We start from the raw sequence: 12,552 nt of genomic DNA on the forward strand, positions 1-12,552 counted from the left end.
AAGACTCTGGGGAAGTGGAGATATGCTCTACAGAGGAGAAGAATGAAGGTCAGCAGGACTAAGACAGAATGTGTGTGTGTAAATGAGAGGGAGGATAGAGGAATGGTTAGAATGCAGGGAGTACAGTACGTGAAGGCATATGATGTGAAATACTATGAATCAATAATTCAGAGTAACGGTCACTGTGGAAAACAGGTGAAGAAGACAGAGCTTGTAGGGAGGAGTGGGTGGAGAAAAATGTCCAGAGTGAGTTTCAACAGATGGATACCAATAAGACTGAAAGGGAAGGTCTACAAGATAGTAGTGAGACCAGCTAGGTCATATGGGCTGCAGATGGTGCCCCTGACAAAAAGACAGGAGTTATAACAGATTTTGGCAGAGTCCCAGATGTTATGATTTGCATTGTGTGTGCTGAGGATGGACAGGAGTATTAAAAACATATTAGAGCATTAGCTCATGTTGTATGGTTTGGAGACAAAGACAGAGTAGTGGGACTGTGTTGGTTTGGACATGTGCTGAGGAGGGATGTTGGTTATATTCAGAGAAGGATGCTAAGGATGACAATGCCATTTAAAAGGAAAATAGGAAGGCTTAAGATAAGGTTGATTGATGTGGTGACAGAGGACATGCAGGTGTTGGTGTGATGGAGCAAGATGGAGAGGACAGGTAGAAATGGAAACAGATGATCTGCTGTGGCGAGCCCTAAAAGAATAGGAAGAAGAAGATGACATCTGTGTTTGGAAAAACCCCATCTGTACACTTGTGGCAGGAGTGTACAGTAGGAGTATATTTTTTAAGGTTAGTGTGTCTGGTCACAGTTTGGGCTTTAGCAGTGTGCCTTTCTATTACCTGTTCTGGATTGTGTGCAGCGGCTATGACACTTTGCCCTCATACATGCAAAAACATCAATGCACTTGCTTTCAAATAAAAACACCTGATGCTATGTAGCAGAGCAGATCTAGCTGTCAGAACCTCTGTTGCATAACAAGCGGCAATTTACCCACTTACATATCAGTAACAGAGGTACTGATCCACCTTATGAAGGACCTCATAATGTACACCCCATAGATTAGTCACCTGAAAATAGCAGTCAGGTCACGCATACCCCTCCAGTTTGCATTCTGTATGTAGATACCAGGTTCAAACCTTCCATTATCAATTCCCCTCTGTTTCCCCTGCTAGCATAGTTGGCATGGGTTTTGTGACAGTGCAGATAATGCCTCATGTGCACTGAATAGCCTGTATCTCTTACATCACTGAAGTACAAATTTCAAGAGATACACCTATAGTAGGAATCTAGAATCAGTGCTCTCTTGCTTCTGGAAGGGTAACACTAAACAGGTTGTCCACTCACACACCTTAACTCCTACTCATAATATGCACCCAGCACAGACCATCATGTGCAGAGATACTCCCCACAAACCAACCTACACAGCAGACATGTCTGAAACACAATCAGGCTACAAGTACACAATACATGTAAGAAATATCATCACCACTGTCTCACCATAGAAGTGCTAAAGGCAATGGGCATGTATCCCAAAGGTTTTCATAATAGTTGACTGTATAGTAAGATGTACAGATGCCTCACTCAGCAGCTTAAGCAAGGATATGTTTAGTGTTAGCTGTGTGGCAGGTGTAGTCATCACAACACACATGCAACCAAGTCTCTCAACAACAAGTCCAACTCTTATTTCAGCATACTTCATGTTGGTATGCACAACTTGAGATGTGACTAGGAAATATATGAATGCACACATGATTTAGCTATTTAAATATGGGTCCAAGCCAGGTATGTCCCTATGTTTGAGCAGCAGTATACCCTTACCTAAGATGCTACTACTATATAAAGAACAACAGATTTTTTGAAATTATCTGTTTCTGGTGTTATTCTAAGGTTATACAGTACCTGTCAGTGTGGGATGACATAGTAGATAGAGCATGCTGTTTTGACACACTTAAGCTACTTTACTGCTCCATAATTCCTTTATTAAGCAAGATCCCAAAAGTAGAAAAAAAACTATGTGAAAATATATACCTCCAACAAAATGAGGGACATGCTGATAAACCCTAGGACTTCACATCTTAAACTGCATTCTTTGTAAGCACTCCTCACAGTGAAGATGTTGATGTCTGTACAGTCACAGAAAAGTGGTTCAAGGCTGCAGTAAGTAATTTTCCCTTGCAAGACTACAATGCCTTCCAAACAACCAGAGAGCAAATGGAAGTTGTGTGAACAGCAGAAGGTGTTGTATCTATTTACATTGAAGATTGGTATGCCTCAAGACTGTTTTGAGAAGATAACTATATGGGTTTATTCTATGTTCAACATACTGTGGATAGGAAACCCCTTCATGTTATCACCATTATTTGGTCACTGTCCATAAGTATGAAAGGCCTCACAGCCTATATATTACTACTTGGAACAATTAAAGTAAAAAAAAACAACCCAGGCAGGGGTAAGTGAAAGTATTCATCCATTTATCGGGATAATTACAAGACAACAAACTCACTTGCACAATATTACATGGAGTTTGTGATCTGAAATGCCATGGAAGAAATAATGCATCACCCCACAAAGTTATCGCATATTCCAGACCTGTGTCTCAACAATATGAATGAACAATGTAATGGCACATGTGTAGTGCCTACACTGTTAATCCAACCATAAGGTGCTATATTTTGAAGTAAATATAGCTACTGAACTCCCCAAAGGAGGAGTCAGGGTCTCAAACATCATCCAAGGTAACTGCACCCTCCTAATGGATGGCCTAAACTACTTCCAAGCCACAATTTCCACAAATGACATTGACAGCTATAGTAATTTACTCCCTGATGCCCTCTTCTATACATTTACAGAAATGTATATACACAGCCGTGACTAATAGACTCAAACAAAGATCTTCCCGAAAATATAAACCATACAAGTGGATGTCTGTCATTACTGCATTATGTAGTAACTGAAAGAAGCTGCTGTTTATAAATACAATATTGAGAATCTAGGAATGGCAGACCACCCTCCTCAGTGTAAACATGCAAATAAGACACCTTGAAAAACCCTCACAGAGCAACTATGGTAATAATTTACACAACAACATATCTAGGGATAACCATAAGGCTTTCTTCATGCACATTTGCAAACTGATATATATATATATATGTATATATATATATATATATATATATATATATATATATATATATATATATATATATATATATATATAAAACTCAGATGTATTTGGATCTAATTGTGTATGGTAGCACACACACTGACCCAGTGTAACTTTTGTATGAAAAGTGTCCCCCCTGCCACCATCAAACCTACTACAAACCATGTGTGCAACATCATCTCCAAGCTGTGATATCTACATTGAGAAAGTTTTAACTGCCCTCTCCAAGACTAGGAGCACAGTCTCCATGGGACCAAATGTCATTCTGGCCTGTGTTCTTTGTGTGCGTCAACAGTGAGCTACTGTCCAAGGCACCATATTCAACCACAGTCTGAATACTGCTGTTGTCCATATTGAATGGAATGCAGTTACCATTTTCCAACCACACAAGGGATGATTGGCAAAATGCAAATGTAATTATAGAACCATAACTTTATGCAAATTTTGCTGCAAGGCAATGAATATAGTTTGCATGCATCTCAGACACAAGGAAATTGTTGACCTTCAAACACTAGATGTGTTCCAGTTAGGTATTCTCAAGAGTATTTTGGGGCTGCAAAACCTGGTGGGATTCAAGACTGTGACCAGAGACATACACAAAGCCAGAGATGTGCACACATCTTATCGTAACTTGGCCAAGGCCTTCAACACAATCCAACATTTATTGTCAGTGGGAAACTTACCAAGGTTAATATCAAATCCTGTGTTATCAGTTGGTTTGCAAATGAGATCACAGACCAACAACATTCAATCACAGTGCGAGAATTCACCTCAAGCAGCAGACATACATACATTCATACATACATACATACATACATACAAATGTTTCAAGCACCGGCATTAAAGCCCTTCTAGCCTGCCAATATGCCAAAACACTTGTTCTCATAATAAATGTCCAGGCTGTTCTTAAAAATATCTAAACTAGTACTTGCTTTAATGTAATTTGATAGTCTGTTCCAAGCATCAGCTACTCTGTCAGAGAACCAATTAGTACACTTCTCATTCCTATAGAATCTTCTAAATAGGTTATCTGACGATTCTCTAGTACTTTTTGATAACCCCAAACATTCCCAGAGGTAGTTGTCCCTAAATGCCTTATATACCTGAATAAGATCTCCTCTTAAATATCTGTAAGAGACACTGTACAAGTTCAGATATTTTAGTCTTTCATGATAACTTAGATTTTCACATCCATGGATGCCCTTAGTATATTTCCGCTGTACTCTTTCCAGTTTATTCATGCTTATTTTCCTATAGGGTTTCCATATTGTTATTCCATACTCAAGTTTGGGTCTAATGTAACTAACAAACAATGACTTCATTATGTTTGATTTCCTAGACTTTATAAATCTTTTATACAACCTACAGTTCTATAATTATCATTAGCCAATTAGTTGATATGATTAGAAAAACTCATAGCTGAATCTACCCATATACCCAGGTCCTTAAATGAGTCTACAGTTTCAATCACTGTGTGCTGTATTAAATATTCACCTTTCAGTTTATGTCTCCCAAATCTCATATGCTTAGTTTTTTTATATATTTATCAACATATTATTCTCCTGTGCCCAAATGGTCAATTTAGTCAAATTATTTTGCAGACATGCCTTATCTGTAACACTTGTAATCAGTTTACCCAATTTCAGGTCATCAGCATATAGACTGTAGAACACCTCAGATGAAAAAGTAAGGTCTGAAAGAGACAATCTAAACAAGTAAGGGCCTAGTACAGAGCTCTGTGGGACACCTTGACTGTAACAAAGGATTTCAACAGTCCAGTTGGTGTGTGATACTTGCCATGTCCTATTTGTAAGCCATGCAGCTATCCATCTTATCAACAGTACACCAATACCTAGTTGCACTAATTTATTGATCAGTGTTTTGTGCATGACCCTGTCAAATGCTGAAGTTAAATCTATGTAAATCACATCACAGTACAATTTTTCATTCATAGCTGTTATTATATTGTTATAGAACATCATGATACAGGTGGTAATAGATCTATTTTCAACATATGCATGCTGATATATAGTTTCAAGTCCCAACCTATCCAGTTCTGACAATAACTTATCCAATATTACCTTCTCCATTATTTTTCCACAACATGAAAGTAGACTTAAGGATCTATATGATTCCGGGTTTGTCCTACTCCCCTTTCTCTTAAAGACAGGTTTAATAAGTGCATGTATTCAATCTTGAGAAATCTCCCCATATTTATATGACCTAATGAATAATAGATGTAATGGCAGTGTAAGTTCTTGCTTAAGTGTTCTTAAATGATTGTTACTTATTCCGTCTCCTCCCTGTGCTTTGTTTGGATCCAGTTTGCACAGTTCTTTTTCAATATAATCTAATTTGATTCCAGTATATGGGGTTACCTGGATGTCACTAGGACAACTTACTTTGTGGAGCCAAAGTGTTTTGCATAAAATTTTGTAAATATATCTATAATCTGTTGTGTCTGAGAATAAATTTTAGAATCTGCACACAGTTTATCAGTTTGTGTATCTTTACTCCTTCCACATCTTATATATCTACAAAAAGGTTTCCTATTATGCTCAATATCTTTATATAAACTTTCTTCAAATTTTTCGATCTTGTCTAACACTATGCTTAATCTGTTTGTCCAGCTCATTTATTTCAGTTTTCAAAATTGTAGTTCGACCTCTCTTCCATTTCTTATATTTTTTGTCTCTCACCTTAATCAGGTATTATGTTCTTAGGGAAATATAACTCCCTGATGTTACGTGCCTAGATCCTGATGTTAAACATTTTTTGACTTTTTGCACTCAATTTGTCTTTCAAAACTTTCCACATTCCATCTGCAGTTTTTCCACTGAACACCTCACTCCATTTAGTTTTATATAGCAACTTTTTTGCTTCCCTATAATCTGTAATTAACCTTCTGTGCATTGGCTTAGATTTCAGTTTGGCAGAATTATCTAGCAACAAATTAACCTTTATGATCCCATGATCACTGCACATCAATGGTGGTAAAACTTGACTTGAAGTTACAGTAATTTCTTTAGGAACACAAACAATATCTAGTATACTCCATCCCCTGGTAGGTTTTTTTTACATTCTGAAGCATTTGTTGTTCCTGAATATATTCTGTGAATAATTTCTTTACCAACATTATTGAATCAATATTATTCCAGTCTGTTTCTGGTAAATTTAAGTCCCCAGCTAATATTATTCTTCCCTCCTGTGTTTCATGTAAGATATGTATGAATTCCTCTAGGTCATCTGCACTTGACTTTGGTGGTCTGTACACTCCAGCAATTGTTATATGTTCCAGGGTTGTCTTTATTGTCACAGTTACACAGTCTATAGTATTGGTATTATCATTGAACATGTAATAATCACACATCTCATAGCTATCTTTAATGCCTATCATTACACCATCACCTGATTTTTTGTTAGAATGTCTGTTACAGTAAAAACATTTATACCCTGACAGAACTGGTTTCCAATCATTGCTCTTTAACAATGTTTCACAAACTATAACAATATCAATCTTGTGGGAATGTAGCAAACACTTTATTATTACTATTATTTACTCTAGTGAGCTAAACCTCACCACAACAATAAATAGAACATGCTGGAGGGATAGATTCCTGTCACAGAGACTCCCCATGCTTTGGAACAAAATTCCAAATTACATCAGGGAGAGCCCCTCACTAACACTCTTCAAGAGAAATCTTGACGAGTGGATGGGTAACAGAAAATACACCCATGGGATCACTTCATTGGCTCTACTTGACAGAGGATCAGTTAATTAATCAATGGGGTGGTGAAAGCCAACACACTTTGGCTAGGCTTATAATTGCCCTCGGGCAGATAGCCTAGTACCTACCTATGAAGCTATGAATCTATTACTAATGATCCTAGCATTAACAACCATCAGACATGCATCAAATGTTGCTATCCGTGAAATGTTACATTTCTGACCTGGCAAAAATCCTGCCACCTGTGTGGTAACAGAAGTCTGGCCTCTCATGTTTGACATATATGTCTCGGAAGTCCTGAAAAAAACAGGGGGTCTGTGGCACTAATGACTGCTGACAAAGCCATAGGTATTACATGAACTGCACAGAAATGCATCAGCATAACCTGTGGTAATAATAAATGTTCCTGCTAATTATTAAATAACCATGAGTACACTATTCCCCACTACTGTATTGATAGACCTCGGAACACATGTCAACTGCAACCTGGTTCTACTGTGGGGAGGTAGACATTCTATATTTTACATCTGATTAGCAACAGCATTACATCAATAGCAATATATGTTAACAATCCCCTATACTTATCCTTAATCAGACATATTAATGAATATAATATACCCTCTGAAATGCATTTCATCAGAAACCCGCACTCATTTGACAGACCTGAGACATGTCTGAGTAATAAAACATCAGGGGGCCTTCAACATGTGTCTTCCGTGGGCAGACTGACATATCTGTCACTGTGTGTAGTATCATATAGATAGCTTTGAGGCATATTGTGTATGCCTTACAGGGCTATATGTGGCAAAATGGGATGAAAATGCTGCACATGAGTGAGTAATGTAGGATTTGGGTTACCTGTTCCAGGGACCTCAATGTACACTATGACATACATAGGACATACTAGCGACACAGATACTTCTACTGCAGTAGGTTTCAAATCCATGTCAAACAGAGCACTTCCATTACCCTTTTGAAGGGCAGGCTAGATGACTTACTGTGAAAATGTTATCTGCCTTGGATCACTGCTGGTTCTCTCCTGGACATGGATTGTCCTTCCTAGACAAAACTTAGCTATGCATTATATCCGACTTTTAATATTATATTGTGATGTAATGGCTATGCTTCTAAACGCCATCAGGTCAATACCCTAGTCACATCCTTTGAACCTTGGAACCTATGGTAATGTACTGTATTACTGTTCTGATTAGATATGTCTTCACTGTTGACATACAATCCTGAACTCTGAATCTGATGGGTTGAATTTGGATGTGTACCCATACATTTTTACTAAAGAATCCTTAAAGAGAACGTTACATGTATTAATAAGACACATTTAATTGGCTGAATTCATCACCCTTACAAAAAGCATCCACTATAAAGTAGATAAATTATTATGCTAGTAATTGTCTAAATGACATGTACAATTATCAGTTCAACAGCACAAATGGAGGTAATAACATCACATTAATATAGATAGTCATCATGTACATCAGACACATAGCTTTAGTATCCCTGAATCCAAAATATAGATGACAGGGATGTGGCACAGTTATCATCACTTGCACAGGTTGTTGTGTGGGAGTGCAAGAGGCTTAGGCTGACACAAAAGGCTGGTGAGTGTATGTGTGACTAAGCAAGGGAAGCAGACAAGATGGACCATGTAAATGTTGTGTGTGTCTGTAGGTGCCCGCAATGTGACATTTGAGTGTGACTGTCTGCATGAACATAGCCAAGTGCCATTCTAGTCCTACATGTCTGTATGTCAGACAGCTGTGAGCTGTACATGGTAGAGCTGACAGTTCATCTCCACCCCCAAACATGAGAACTGGCTCTGCCAGGAGTTGCGCTGGCACCTCCATACCCAATGTCAGATGCTATGCTACTACCTGAAAGAAACCAATGTCTGCTGGATGAGGTCCCTTCATGGGGACGCCCAGGACCACAACCCCATGGCCTGCTACATTTGGGTGTGGACAGCACACTCACTGCTGGAGCAGTGGATGTACTGCCACTCTGGGAGCATGATTGGGCATGATCACTTTGACTCTCAGCAGTTGTAGTTGCTGACCTACGCTTACGAGACTGACACTCCCAGCAGACATTCCATCACAGACAATGTGAGTTTCATGACAGATACACTGTGCTCCCACACAAACACATCCCACTCCAATGGATTATTTAACTGATCCAGGGAATCAACAACAAAGTGGAGGCAGTCACAGATGTCAGACTGTACTGCATCTATATTTCTGAGCATTCTCCTGGAGTTCCTTTCTGAATGTGCCTGTGCCTCCATAATGGTCCTAAACATATGTGGAGTGACACATGATGAGACACCAGAAACAGGTTGGGGAGGGGCACCTCACCAACGTTTTGTCTATGGCTAGTGTCAACAGCCACTGAAGTCACAGTAGTAGCCACACTTCCCTGGTCAATGTCCTCGCCCTCCAACTGTCGAATATCTATGGCTTCACTGGACTGTGTATGCATAGGCATACTGGCTGTGTCTGGTGATAATGAGGGGGGATCACTGGATGTCAACCTCTGGGTTAGAATCAGACTCTTCAACCTCTGGCTGTGCCTCACTTTGGCCACCATCAGCATCAGAGCCTGATGAGACACTGACATCAGGTGGTGTAGGGAACATAGAAATACTTCCATGTTCACCAGTAATAAAAGGAAGGAAAACATGAATACATTAATACCTGCACTACTATGCTGCAATATATGTTAAGCAATTTACACTGCTGTCACTATTACAGACATTCGTACTTCTCAACCTCTTAGTATAAGGAATGTGGACAAAGCCATGAATAATATGTACACAAAGGCTCAAGAATATGTATCATTGTAACATATTGTCCTTACATACCTAGAAAGGTGATAGAATAGCAGGTATTGCTTCACTATGACATTTAATAGTGGTTTGCAGTTTTAATGTGAGATCTGTCATTATTTTATGTCTGCAACCCTTAATGATCTGTCAATAGTTTACAACTCAATCACTATGATCTTAAATATGGGCCAGAGATATGAGTCACACATCTGGACATTCTGCAAATATCTGTACAGTTGACAGGTATGCAGATAGTACAGCAATCCATACAGCAGACCTGAGACGACACTTTAGCAGATATGTTGGAGTATTTCTACATTACTGACATAAATGTATTCTGCTTACCAACTGTAGATCTGTGGATTCCTGATGGCCCTGGAAAAAGTAAAGGGAGAGGTAATGGCAACAGCACCACATTTAACAGTATAACAAGGGGTAATACTTTTAATAATCTATATCAACCAGTAACTCCAGTGTTAACAAGAATGTGGCTGACAATCTTTAAATGACTTGAAAACTGCAGCTATCTTAAATACCCCCACCAAAAAAGCAACCTGCCACAAATTAAAACTATATACACTATTACACAGTGAATGTGACAGTATTCAACTGATGATCTAACAAAACCTACCTGGAAGCTCCTCCTGAGATGCAGGAGTGGCACCCATGTCCAGAACATACAGGCTCATGGAATGCTGGGAGCTTTCCTGAGTGGCAATATTTACCAGGAATTCCTTGGTGGCAGTGAGGGGTTGGTCAGCTTCAGGCCCACGACTGGTGACCTGACGATCATGATCCACTTCAGCATCATTTCTCCTTGCAGCATGAATGATGTCCATAGCACTGTGTCATACCTGCTCATAGCTACAATTTTGTTGCCCAGTTGTATTTACATTTTGAACCAATTCATCCCACAGGGCCAGATATTGCAACATATTGACCGGTCCCCTGGACATAAGGACTGCATGATGTTGCCTTAATGCTTCAATGATGAGGTCATTCTCTGCCTCAGAATACACCAAGTGGGCATATTATTTACTGAAAGACAAAATAATAACTCATATAAGGATTAGATAAGTAGAAATTAACTGTGTATAGATAAGACAGTACAGGAAAGCTCTACGTATTCACCACTAGATTACAATTTAAAGATTAAAGAGTGGTCAACAAATAACACAGGGGCTACAAAACAAGGAGGGTAGCATGACAAACATATCCTTATTTGTGCCATTATAGATACTCGCTCACACACCCAACATAACAGTCCATTTTAATTTGTGCCATAACAAGGACTCATTTCCCCTCCCCCCAAAATATATATATATATAACAGGCTAAGGGACAAATGTGCTAACTAAACAACAGTATAAATTTAAAAGTGCTCTAGGGACCTAGCTATGAAATGTGTGCATAGTTATCACACAACATTAGAACTTCGGCCTTCTCTACATCCTCTGTACCTCTCAAATGGCTGGTAAACAAGGCCATGTCATGAGTACATTTCTAATCAGTGCTTACTGATTTACTTCATATTATTCCTAAGTACATTCCAACACATGTGTTATTTAGGTAACAAAATGGATACATACCTGATAGACTACAGTACTCCTCTGTCAAAATATACTAATTTAAATGTGTAACTGAGTTTGAATTCTAATACAACTCTCATCCACACTGGTTTGTCTAGCTACAAAATTGCCTTTTTATAATGGTGTACATTAGTAATTGATTGCATCTGACCTTGTCTGTGCTTCAGAGATGCTAATTGCAGCATGTACTACTGCATTGCATGCTAATCAACCAATCCCGTGGAGCTACTCAATAAGATATAAGGAATCAATGTAGACACCATGCCCTTTATTATATGTGCAGTGAGAAAATAGTGGAGTACAGATACAATGTAAGAGATTGTTAGTAGCAGCCACAATTTACATACATTTGTGTGTGCTACAAGCTGAAGGTGATGTTGCTGCTACTGCCAATAGTGGGTCTATATCACGTAGTCGAAGTTACGTAACTTCGAACACCTAATGGTCGAACCATTATGTTCGGTTACATAACTTTGACTACTTAAAAAAAACCCCACAATGGACAACAAAATAAACTGTTGTAAGCAGGGAGGCAAGCCTCCCTGCACCCCCCCCCCATGTGGGGAGACTCCACCCCCACACCCCCCGCTACTTAAATATACCAACTCCGAGATCGCACCACATTGAAGTGAATGGAAATCTCTGCCTATGGAGATTTTCATTCACACGCTCAAACTTTTACAAATTCGAACATAGGGTCTCGACTATATGTGGTTTGAACTTGTAAAAGTTTGATGACATGATAGGAACCCACCAATAGCCATAGACAGAGAGGGTGAAGACTTTGCAGGCCAACTACACAGTAGAGGAACTGTCTGACCTCTGGCAGCCTTGAGTCACATACAGAGAGAGCCAAATGCAGGGAACCCATCCCAGTGGAATATAAGGTATGTGTTGAAGTTAGTATGCTAGCCACAGGTACCATTAACAGACTACCAGGGGACATGCTTAGTGTTTCATAGGCATCAGCATCCAGTATCTTCCAAACATTCCTGCATGCTATGCTACAACATGGCAGAGAACACATATATTTTAACATAAGTTCTGAGGAGAGGATCACAAGTATACAACAACTGTCAGATATATCACACTACTCTCCAGTGATGTGTGCCATACATCACAGTCATGTACACAAGGGACAACACCTGGGGAATGGGGTAGGGTCTAGATTAACTGTAAGGTCTAACACTCGAACAACTGCCGAGTGATGTACAATGCAATGGG

This window comes from Protopterus annectens, chromosome 11.part0 (genome assembly GCF_019279795.1).
Source record: "Protopterus annectens isolate FY-2018-M chromosome 11.part0, PAN1.0, whole genome shotgun sequence".
Classification (NCBI taxonomy): Eukaryota; Metazoa; Chordata; order Ceratodontiformes; family Protopteridae; genus Protopterus; species Protopterus annectens.